Genomic DNA, 12,585 nt, shown 5'->3' on the forward strand with positions numbered 1-12,585 from the left:
AGACAGTGAAACGATTCTACACGATACCATAATAGTGGATTCGTGATATTACGCATTTGATGAAACCCATAAACCATAGACCTCAATGAAGGGCCCCCACTGTACACTATGAACTTCGTTGCTAGTGATGTATCAGGAACGCGTCATCAGGCAGGACGAATGTTCTACGCTCCTGCAAGATATTAAAAATTGAAGAAATTGTGCTCGCTTCGGCAGCATAGACACCAAGATTGGAACGGAGAAGACTGGCCTGCCATCTGCACAAGGACGCGCAAAATCGGGAAGCGTTCCATATTAAAAAAATTTGAGGAAATCGTGCATGAGGTGAGGGGAGAAGGGCTATATGGAAAAACTCTCTGTACTTCTGCTTGATTTTCCTGTTAACCTAAAACTGCTCTCAGTAATCAAGTCTATTAATTTTTAAAAAGTGAATGGTCTTGCAGCAGACAATGCTGTGCGTCTTCCCGGGACCATCGCATGTCCCCTGTGTGTCTGAGTTCCGGCGGGTAGGATGAAGCAATGTGAGCCATTTCCAGGGGGGGGACCTTCAAAAAGTCCCTCCAGCTTTTTCTTCTTTTTGCAATGACCCTGTTCCAGATGATGGGGCTACAAAACTGAAGAGGGCTCTCCCACCCACACTGGATTCTGGAAGAATGAGGGGGAAAAAAACCCCACCTGTTATCGTGCTAAGCCACGGAGGTCTTTGGGATTTATTATTGCAACATAGCATAATGTAACTGGACCAAAATAATCACCAAAAGGGTTATAACAAAACAAACTACAACAAAAGTAGCAGCTCCCCTACCTCACCTCTCCTCGGTCTCTGTTTTGCTCCCCAGATGACTACTTGCAATGTTTCAGCAGCTTCTTTGAGCATTTATGTTCACCTTTCTTTCTTTCTTTCTTTCTTTCTTTCTTTCTTTCTTTCTTTCTTTCTTTCTTTCTTTTTTTGGTAAAGATTTATTTATTTGAGAGAGTGAGCGAGAGAGAGAGCACAAGTGGGGGAAGGAGCAGAGGAAGAAGCAGACACCCCGCTGAGCAGGGAGCCCAATCTGGGGCTCAATCCCGGGACTCTGGGATTATGACCTGAACTGAAGGCAGACGCTTAACCGACTGAGCCACCCAGGCACCCCTATGTCCACATTTCTAAATATGATTTTACTTCTAACTTCGTATTTATCCACTTTAGGTATTATCTATGAACTTCCTATTACAGCAGATCACCTTTAGTGTTCTTAAATCATCAACAACCCTGACTGTCCCCTTTCCAACTTTGCAATGTGATAAATGTGACCTTTGGGGTTAAATCTACATTTAGTTTATACATTATGCAGGATATGCAAATATAGAACACTGATGAGCCAGATAGTATAATGGATTATGTGTCCCCCCCTTTTTTTCTTAAGATTTATTTATTTATTTCAGAGAGCATGAGAGAGAGCGTCCGAGTGCAAGGGGTAGAGGGAGAGGGACGGAGAATCTCCAGCAGACTCCCCACTAAGCGCAGAACCCAATGCAGAGCTCGATCCCAGGACCCTGAGATCATGACCTGAGCCAAAATCAAGAGTCAGGTGCTCAACCGACTGAGCTGCTCGGGTACCCCCACATTTCCTTTCTTGAGCAAGTTTAAGTTTTATTTGTATCTGTGTCTATATTTGTCTCATTTTATTTTTATTTGCTTAGTTGATTTTTTTTTTTTTAATTTCCGGGTCAACAATTTTTTTCCATACTTCTACAGTGGATATTTGTCATTCTTCCTTGTTGCCCAGATGTTAAACCCTTCCTGTATTTGGGGAATTTCCCCTTAGGAGACTTGTGGGAAGCAGAACGTCCACCAGAGAAGTGAGAGATTCTAGAAGCTCACTGTCTCAGCCTCTTGCAGCTACAGCACTTAACTTGGACATCACCCATCAGACGCACTCATCTCAATAGGTAACTACTGGGTGCAGAAGCAGAAAATGCGAGGACTATTTTTTTATTTTATTTTTATTTTTATTTTTTTTGCAGAAGTTACAGTGGGGCAGCAATGCAAGACAGCAGCAATCAACTGTGCCAGGGACCTGTCAGTGGCATCTCTGCAAGCTGTAGGCCCACTACTTGGGGACAGCATCAGTGTCATCCTCGCTACACCAGCTGACAGCCTGGTATGAGGAGTTGTTTCTAGTTGGGAGGCCATGATGGGCGTTCTCCAGCCCTTGTGGGATTTTATGAGTCACCTAATACTTTTTTTTTTTAAGATTTCATTTATTTATTCATGAGAGACACAGAAAGGGAGGCAGAAACACAGGCAGAGGGAGAAGCAGGCTCCCTGCAGGGAGCCTGATGGGGGACTCAATCTCAGGACCCCAGGATCACACCCTGGGCCAAAGGCAGACGCTCAACCACAGAGCCACCCAGATGTCCCCAATCCTCTTTTAATAAATTCCCTTTTTCCTTAAGTCAATTAGAGTCGGTTTCTCCTAGAAGAGCTATCGAGGCAGTCTTCCACGGGGTCACATGCAGGGCCAATTTCCTGGGTGTCTGATCCCTGCAGGAGGCACCGTCTCTGTTCTCCAAAGAGCCCACCCACTCACTTTGCTTTCACCATCTTGAAATTCTTAAGTTTTAAGCAAGAAGCCTCTTCGTTTTCATTTTACACCGGGCCCTGCAAATGTTGCGGGCAGCCCTGGTGGCCTGGAGCAGATAATGCGTGAAATTCCCTATTTTCCAGGAGAGCTCCATCCCGGGGCCCTCTGCCCCCCATTCCCGTCTGGAATGAGCCCCTGCACAGGTGCCTTACTGAGTCATCATCGTGCCATCAGCCTGGGAGCTTTCCTGGCCTTTCCCCTGGGTTGGAGCCACTGTCTCCTGGATACGGGTCTTTTTGTTTTCCTCTCATCTGGGTGGAGCACATCATCAATCACTTTCTGAGAGAAAGTGCATGCGAGGTAAAATGCTTTGAAAGTTTGCATGTCTGAGGGGCGCCTGGGTGGGCCAGTCAGTTAAGCACCTGCCTCGGCTCAGGTCCTGGGCTCAGGTCATGATCCCGGGGTCCGGGGTTGAGCCCCATGTCCGGCTCCTGCTCAGCGCGGAGCCTGCTTCTCCCTCTCCCTCTGCCTGCAGTTCCCCCTGCTTGTGCTCTCTGTCAAATAAATAAATAGAATCTTAAAAAAAAAAAGTTTGCAAATCTGAAATTATGTTGATTCCCCCTCACACCTAATCGAGGGGTTGGCTAGAGGCAGAGTTCCGTGTTAATGGTATTTTTTGTGCAACCTTTTGAAGGCCGAGCTCCTCTGCCTTCTAGCTTCTTCTTCTTCTTCTTCTTCTTTTTTTTTTTTTTTTTTTTTTTTTTTTTGCCTTCTAGCTTCTAATGCTGTTTTGGGGAAGTTCAGGCCATTCTAGTTCCCAAGGGTTTCCATGCGGCATGTTTTTGATTTTACTTTTCTCCATCTCTCTCTCCCTGAAAGCTTTTTGCCCACAGATTTCCTAGGGCTGGTCCTCTGACTACAAAACATATTTCTTCATACTTCAGAAGGTCCAAGCTGGGAATGATAATTACAGAGCCTCCCTCTTTCTTTCACTCACCAAGTTATTTATTGAGCACTTCCTGAGTGCCAGGGAGCGTGCGAAGCGCCGGGTTTGCGATGGGGACACCGTGGGACAGGGTCCCGCCCTCACTGGAGCTTGTGTGACAGCGAGCAGATGAAGCGCGTGGAAATAGATCAAACAATTGCATGTGTCAGTGCTTATGACGAAAAAAAGAGGGGGTTGTGAACGTGAAGCATGAGGGTGGTCAAGGAATGTCTCCCTGAGATCAGAAAGATAGGAAAGAGCCAGATGCGTAAAGAGGCAGGGTGGAATGTTCCAGGTGGAAATTTCCACAGATGCTGAAGTTCTTATGCAAGTCTGGTGTTCAGGGGAGCCTGATTACATCTAGAATCTCACCTCTCACTCCCTGCCAGCCCTTTTGGCCTCCCTGCTGTTCCGTGAACATAGTGGGTATGCCCCAGCCTCAGGGCCTTTGCACTTGCTAAGCCCTCTGCCAAGAATGCTCCTCCCCCCCATATCCGCATGGCTTATACCCTCACCCCCTTCGGGGCTCCAACCTAGCCTTCTTGAGCCCATTTCTGGCTCCCATATTGGAAACTGCAAATCCATTCCCCAATATCTCTACTCCCCTCTCTCTGCTTTTTTGGTCTCCCTTCGTACTGATTTCCATCCAACGTACTGTATTTGTTTACTTCTCTTGTTTACAGTCTGTCTTCCTTCAACATAATATAAGCTTCCCAAGGGCAAGGATCTGTGTGCATTTTATTCCCCACTCTATCTTCAGCAACAAAAACAATATCTGGCACACAGAAGGTTCCTGATAAATATGTTCTGAGTGAATGGATGGCTCTGGGTGGGAAAGAGTTTGGCGTATTTGGGCACAGTAGAAGGTCAGTGTGTGGGACACGGTGAGCAGGTGGGGTAGGGAAGGAAAAGAAGTTCAGAGAGCTGGGCGGAGGGTAGACACATGGACCTGGTAAGCCATGGAAATGAGGGTGGATTTTATCCTAAGAGTAACAGAAGACCTTTCAAAAGAATCTAAGCAGGGGAGTGACATTATCCAATTTGAATTTTTTAAGGTCCCCTCATGGCACCTGGATTTAGGGTAGAAATGGAATCTGGAAATGGGCGATGGGTTAGGCAATTGCTGGGATAGTCCAAGCCAGAGGGGATGGTGTCTGGGACTCAGGTGACGGTGGTGTAGACAGAGAATGTGACCAGCTTCCAGATTTGACAAGAAATCTGCACTTGACTCTCGTCTCAGGCTCCTTGCTACAAAGTGAGCATGGGCTTACGGATCTTGACCTCTTTCTGTAAGATCTTCCTTCAAATTTCAAGTCCAGTTTGGTAGTTAAAGTTCCAGTTGGAACTGGAATCAGAGGAAGGGGGATCAGAGGAAGGGGATACATTAGATCCCACCTGTCCTCAGAAGTTATGACCAAGAACTCAGAGGAATCCTTCCCCTACATTCCAAGTCCTCAACCTTGGATTTTTCTCTTCTCTGTACTTGGCTCATGGCTGATTCTACTCAGTCTTTCTTTCTTTCTTTCTTTCTTTCTTTCTTTCTTTCTTTCTTTCTTTCTTTCTTTCTTTCTTTCTTCTTAAGATTTTATTTAATTTATTTATTCATGAGAGACACATAGAGAGGCAGAGACACAGGCAGAGGGAGAAGCAGACTCCTTGCAGGGAGCCCAATATGGGACTCGATTCTGGGACCGGGATCATGACCTGGTCTGAAGCCAGACACTCAACCGCTGAGCCACCCAGGGATCCCCTACTTAGTATCTCTTGAATCAGACCAGTCTTCTCCATCCCAAGAAAGCAATTTTTCCTTGTTCTCTTCTGCTCTGCGCTCTTAGTTCACCTGGCTTACGGGTAAACCTCTGCATTTGCTCTGGATTGTAATGACTGATTGGCTTGCCTGTCTTCCCCAGCAGACCATGAGGTCTTGGGACTCATGGGTCCACCTTGGTCCACCAAGGACCTTGTGGACTCATCTTTGTGTCCTGGCCTTGTCTGCAGCAACTGGCATGTAGTAGGTGCTCAGTAAAAGACTGTTGAAGTTGGGGTGCCTGGGTGGCTCAGTCAGTCAAGTGTCTGTCTTCAGCTCAGGTCATGATCCCGGGGTCCTGGGATCGAGTCATACATCGGGCTCCCTACTCAGTGGGGAGTCTGCTTCTCCCTCTCCCTCTGGCCCCTGCTTCACCAGTTCATGCACTCATACTCTCTCTTTTTCTCAAGTGAATGAATAAAATCTCAAAAAAAAAAAAAAAAAAAAAAGACTGTTGACCTTGATGGCCATAGCCACACTGGCTGTGCCCTCAGGACAGCCTGATTGCTAAAGTCCTCATTGTGAGATGAGGAGAGCTGGCTTTTATCTTTATCAGCCTGCAGTTCTCAATCTGGTCAGACACAGACACTCTTTCCAGGCACTTTTCCATATTAGGCAGGGACTTCCCAGATGCAAAGGACTATGAGAGGTCTCTCCAGTGAGTGCAGGGCCTTGGCGAGGCAGGGAAGGATCCTGAAGTTATCTCTAAGTAAGTTGAAAGGATTAGCTGCTGTTAGAACCACATGGGAGCCCTCAGTAAGGAAATAGCTTCTCTGAGACGGACCCTCCTGAAACTGATAACATGGTTCTCCTAAATATGAGCTACTGACTGGCCTGCTTGTCACAAAGCCCGACTCTTCCTTCCCAGCTGGGTATCTGGTGGTGCCAATCCCCCCAAGGACTGGTGTGCAACAGCTAACCACAGTGGATCCCACCTGGGATCCTAGGGAGGAAGACATCCTCAATTAGCCAGCAGGCACGGACCAGTAATAGTCATATCACAGGTAGAGTGTGGGTTCAGGCTTTCTGAGTGGTGCTGAAACCATACGGAGGATGAGTTGTCAGAAGTTTCCATGAGTCAGATCTTGTCAGAAAAACACTCATTCAACCTTTTATCAAGAGTATTCATGCAAATGTTAGTGTGAGTTTTCTATCACTGTGTAACGGATCATCCCCAAACACAGCAGCTTAAGACAACACTAATTTTTTTTTAAGATTTTATTTATTTATTCATGACAGACACAGGGAGAGAGAGGGAGAGAGAGAGAGAGAGAGAAAGAGAGAGAGAGAGAGAGGCAGAGACACAGGCAGAGAGAGAGAAGCAGGCTCCATACAGGGAACCTGATGTGGGACTTGATCCTGGGTCTCCAGGATCACGCCCTGGGCCCAAGGCGGCGCTAAACCACTGAGCCACCAGAGCTACCCAAGACAACACTTATTACGCCATAGTTCCCGTGGGTCAGAAAATTGGGAGTGACTCAGGAGGATGGTTTTTGCTCAAAGTCTTTGAGGAGGTTGCAGTCAACTCTTGACGGGGGTTGCAGTGATCTGAAGGCTTGACTGGGGCCGGGGGACCTGCTTCCATGACAGCGTGCCCTCACGGCTGCTGGAGAGAAGCCTCAGTTCCTCATTGCACACACCTCACTCAGAGCTGCTTGAGTGTGCTCATGATGTGACAGCTGTCATGGAAACCAGGGCAAGCGATCCAAGAGAGATGGGGATGGAAGCCTCGATGGTTTTTGTGACCCGGTCTTGGAAGTTGCACACTGTCACTTCCACTTTATTCTGCTGGTTAGAATTGAGTCGCTAAAGTCAGCTCACAGTCAAGGGGAAGAAGGGAATTAGAGTCCACATGTTGAAGGGAGGGTCAGAGTTGGGGTCATATTCTTAACCACTTTATCCAGTCAAGAAGAAACAGGAGGGACTCCTGGGGGGCTCAGGAGTTGAGCTTCTGCCTTCAGCTCAGGGTGTGATGCCGGGCTCTGGGCTCTTGGCAGGGAGCCTGCTTCTCCCTCTGCCTATGTCTCCGTGTCTCTCTCTCTCTCTCTCTGTATCTCTCATGAGTAAATAAAATCTTTAAAAAAAAAAAAAGAAGAAACAAGAAAATTGGAAGTCTCGAGGCTGCAAAAATTCCTATTGCCACGAGATCAAAGGAATTCGGCCTGAAGAAGTTCCGCATGGAGCTCTGGGTTGAGAAGGACGGCAAGTCTGTTCATTAATTCACTCATCCGTTCATTCTTTTCGTTCCACAGCTGTCCATTGAACATCTACTGTGTGCAGTTGGGAAACTGAACTGGAGGCCAAAGGCCTCACGAAGAGGCACAGGTATAACTAAAGTAACAATTGCTAGCCTTTATAGAGCGCTTACTGTGTACCCAGTGCTGCAAAGAGTTTTATATCTAAATATCTCATTTCATTGTCCCAATAATCCTTTGAGATGGGTACTATTATTATTCTCCATTTTATAAATGAGAAACTCAGACTTGGAAAGGCAAGGTCGGGTGCTGTCCAAGGGTAGAAGCCATGATTTGAACCAAAGGACTCTGACCCCAAAGCCCTCATGCTTCTAACACTACACTGTGGAAATAATGGTCACAAGTATTATTCCTACTTTATTTATTTTGTTTTAAGATTTTACTTATTTATTTGAGAGAGAGAGAGAGAGAGAGCACGAGTGATGAGGGAAATGCAGAGGGAGAGGGAGAAGCAGACTCTCTGCTGAGCAGGGAACCTGATGTGGGGCTTGAGCCCAGGACCTGAGATCATGACCTGAGCTAAAGGCAGACCCTTAACCAACTGAGTCACCCAGGCGCCCCTCTTCCTACCTAGTTCTGTGCTCCTGTTGTCCAGCTGAGGGCTGTGGGGCTCAGAGAGGTTGAGTGACTCTTGCAGGCTCAGCTCGTCTGGAGCTGTGGGCTGCACAGCCGGTTCCTGGGACCTGCAAGTCTGGGCTCTTTCTTCTACACTCACATAAGACTAAGACCTTTTCTGTCCTTCTTCCTGCAGAAATGGAGCTAAAATGGAAAAGGGCCCAGGGGAGCGGGGAGGGGTGTGGGAAGGGGAGAAATGATTGCTGAGGCCTGGAAGCTTTTACAAGTGTGGATCTGCCCTGGTTGTTGAAGAACACGTCCGAATCTCTCCAGAGGCTGCGGTGAAGATGCTCTGGAATTCCTGGTGCGCCTGATGAGGTGTTGCTGTGCTCAGCCTGTCAGCCAGCTGGCTCCTTTAGGGATGGCCCCTGTGGGGTCTGGAAGCTCTGGATCCTGAGGCTGCAGTAAATCAGGTCAGCTGTGGCTGGAGGGTACAGAGTCCTCACCGAGCATCAGGCATGTTGCTAAGGTGCTGGGCACAGTCCCTCAGGGCATCCTCACAGCTGTAGACAAATCCATACTGTTTATTATTCCCATTTTACAGAGGAGAAAGCTGAGGCAGAGAAAGGGTGCCTTTTCTGCACCCATGCAGGTATCCAGTCTTAAAGTGGGTTAACTGGGGTTCAGAGATGGGGAGCCCTGGTGGCTTAAACCCAGTGGCCTGGGGGTATGGGACTTGCAGTCAGAGGTCCTGATTTTATGGGCACTCTTGCCTTTTGGGACCCTTCTTTCCGTAATAAATATTAAATGTGATATCTTAGGGGTATGTTGGAATAAAGGTGAATCTAATCCAGACTGAATTCATTATGATATACTCTTTATCGTTATTTTCAATTCTCTTCTGATTGTGAAATAAGTGAAAATGAAAACAATTTTGTGGGCTCTCAAGGTATTATAGGCTTTACGCACCATGCCTCCGGTGTCTAATGGGGAAGTGGGTGCTGTCTAGGCATGAGTCTTGCCTCCCTCACCTGGGCAGGGTTACTTTACCTCTCCACCCCGCACTTTCCCTCCCTGGAATATGAGAACGAAGGGTAGCTCTATTATATATGGTGATAATGAAGGTGAAGGGAAGGAACACATGTAAAATGCTCAATAAATCAAGAAATGGTAATTGATTTTTCTGATGGAAACATATTGGACATAGAACATCATGTGAACTTAAGGTGTACAACAGGTTATGTACACGTCCTGTACCTTTATATGTAGTACGATGATTGCCATTGTAGCGATAATTAGCACCTTTATCATGTCACATAACTATCCTTTCTTTCCAGTGGCTGGAATAATTAACTTCCAGTCGCTTAACAAGTTTGATGGTTACAATGTTAGGCTGATGTCTGTATTCCCTAGACCATGCATCAGATCCCTAGGACTTAGTTACTACTTATTGTAAGTCTGTGCACTTAAATGACATCTGTCCAATCCCCCTATAGTTTTGATTTTTTAATTTATTATTTTTAAAAAATATTTATTTATTTATTCATGAGAGACACAGAGAGAGGGGCAGAGACACAGGCAGAGGGAGAAATAGGCTCTTCGCAGGAGCCCAATGTGGGATTCGATCCCAGGTCCCAGGATCACGACCTGGCCAAAGGCAAGACGCTCAACCACTGAGCCACCCAGGCATCCCTTGGGTTTGATTTTGATCTTGATCTCCAGCTTCATGTTGGGTATAGAGATTACTTTAAAAAACCCAAAACAAAAAAACCCTAGACTTAACCTCCTCAATGTAACATGAGAATAAATGACAACACACATGCGTACACACACTAGCAGAACAGCCAGAGCTAATTGTGTCACAATGAATATATTATATGATATTATATTTTATATTATATATATTCCATTATTATATAATGAATAAGATATAGTCAATAGATTGTGCATTTTCCAGAAAACTCTTAAAAATACATTGTGGTAAAATACATGTCACATAAAATTTTACCATTTTAACCGTTTTCTTTTTAGTGTACAATTCAGTGGCACTAAGTAGGTTAACAATACTGTGCAATGGTCACCAATGGCCCCCTCCAGAATTTTTCTTTTTTTTTTAAAGATTTATTTATTTATTCATGAAAGACACAGAATGAGAGACAGAGGCAGAGACATAGGCAGAGGGAGAAGTAGGCTCCATGCAGGGAGCCCAATGTGGGACTCGATCCCGGATCCTGAGATGATCACGACCTGAACCAAAGACAGGCGCCCAACCACTGAGCCACCCAGGCGTGTCCCCCCACCCCCCTTCCAGAACTTTTTCATTGCCCCACACTGAATCTGCCCCCAGGAATCACTAACTCCCTAACTCCTCCTCCCTCAGCCTCTGGATAACCACTGTGCTATTTTCTGTCTCTATAAATTTACATCATAGAAGTTTTCTGGGATAATCCCGATTTTAATAATTGCTCCCATTTTCCTCATGAGTATATGCAAAAACTACAAAACAAGTTTGTTTGTTTTTTTCTCTCTCTCTGCTACTATTCACACCAGCAACACTTCTGATACCAAATGTGTGGGTTTTTCCCACACAGAGCAATTCTCAGCAAAACCAACCTGTGCCCCACCATTCAGATCTGACACGAACTGCCCGGAGTTGGCACAGACCCCACAGGGAAGTGCTCAGCCCCCCAGTCCAGACCTCCACTACTTTAGATTCCACTGGAAGTCTGAGCTTCCAGGACTTCTTGACTCTAAGCAGGGAGTTCCCATGCCCCGCTCCTTGGGTTCAATAATTTGCTTTGAATGGCTCGCAGAACTCAGGAAACCAGTTTACTTATTAGATTACCAGTTTATTACAAAAGGATATTTTATTTTATTTTATTTTTTAGAGATTTCTATTTATTCATGAGAGACACACAGAGAGAGAAGCAGAGACACAGACAAAGGAGAAGCAGGCTCCACGCAGGGAGCCTGATGTGGAACTCGATCCAGGGACTCCAGGATCACACCCCGGGCCGAAGGCAGATGCTCAACCACTGAGCCACCCAGGCGTCCCATAAAAGGATATTCTAAAGAATAGAAATGAACAGCCAGGGACGCCTGGGAAGCTCAGTGGGTTTAGCATCTGCTTTTGGCTCAGGTCCTGATCCCAGGGTCCTAAGATGAAGTCACACCTCCTGCTGGGCTCCTGGCTCATCAGGGAGTCTGCTTCTGCCTCTGCCCCACCTCCCCATTTGTGTGTGTGTGTGCTCTCACTCTCTCTCTCTCAAATAAATAAATAAAAACTAAAAAAAAATGAACAGCTAAGGGCGCCTGGGTCCTTGGACTCAGGTCATGATCCCAGGATCCTGGGATCCAGTCCCACCTCTGGCTCCCTGCTCAGTGAGGAGCCTGCTTCTCTCTCTGCCTCGGCCACTCCCCCTGCCTGTGCTCTCTCTCTGTTAAATAAATAAAATCTTTGAAAAATGAATAGCTAGGGATGCCTGAGTGGCTCAGTGGTGGAGAATCTGCCTTTGGCTCAGGGTGTGATCCCAGAGTCCTGGGATAGAGTCCCACATTGGGCTCTGTGCATGGAGCCTGCTTCTCCCTCTGCCTGTGTCTCTGCCTCTCTCTCTGGGTCTCTCATGAATAAATAAATAAAAACTTTAAAAAAAAAAAAAAAAGAACAGCCAGATGAAGAGACACACAGGACAAGGTCTGGTAGGGTCTTGAGCACAGTAGCTTCTCCTGCCCCTATAGAGTCTGGGGTGCACTAGATGCGTTCTACCTGAAGGCTGACCTGCCTGGAAGCTCTCTGAGTCCCTTAGATTAATGGATTTGTTTTGTTTTGTTTTGTTTTAATTTTTTATGGAGGCTTCATTACATAGGCACAATTGATTAAATCTAAATCCTAGGCCATCAATGGTTGAACTGGCTCTTCAGCCCCTGTCTCCTCCCCAGAAGTTGGGGGGCAGGGCTGAAAGTTTCAACCCTCTAATCACGTGGTTGGTTCTCCAGGCAACCAGGCCCCTCAACCTCCTGGGCTTTCAAAAGTCACCACATTGACATAAACTCCGGAGCCGCTGAAAGGAGCTTGTTATGAATAACAAAAGATGTTCCTTTCACTTTTATCCCTCTGGAGCTATTTCAGGAACTGGGGACAAAACCCAAATTTTTTTTTCAAAACCCAAATATTACAATAAAAGATGTTCTGATTGCTCTTATCACTTAAGGAAATGACAAAAGATTTAGGAGCTCTGTGCCAGAGACTGGACAGAGACCAAATATATTTCTTATTATATCACAAGATCACAAGTGTCTAGTTTTAGCCAAGAAGCCCGAAGATAGTTTAGGAAAATGTGTCCCTCCTGGGGTCATGGAATAGGGCTAAGGAGGCACAGGTGGGAGTCAGAGTGACCAGGCTTCAGGCGAAGTGTG

The 12,585-nt window shown here is 46.3% G+C and overlaps 1 long non-coding RNA gene across 1 annotated transcript; it reads left to right on the top strand.

The window, feature by feature from the left end:
• The first annotated feature begins 1,771 nt into the window (after positions 1-1,771).
• Positions 1,772-8,393, top strand: LOC111093756. Its single transcript, XR_005355104.1, has 4 exons — positions 1,772-1,932; positions 2,008-2,144; positions 7,612-7,684; positions 8,366-8,393. It is a non-coding gene; the product is annotated as an uncharacterized LOC111093756 (long non-coding RNA).
• The last annotated feature ends 4,192 nt before the right edge of the window (positions 8,394-12,585 follow it).

The sequence above is a fragment of the Canis lupus genome, chromosome 2, assembly GCF_011100685.1.
Source record: "Canis lupus familiaris isolate Mischka breed German Shepherd chromosome 2, alternate assembly UU_Cfam_GSD_1.0, whole genome shotgun sequence".
Classification (NCBI taxonomy): Eukaryota; Metazoa; Chordata; class Mammalia; order Carnivora; family Canidae; genus Canis; species Canis lupus.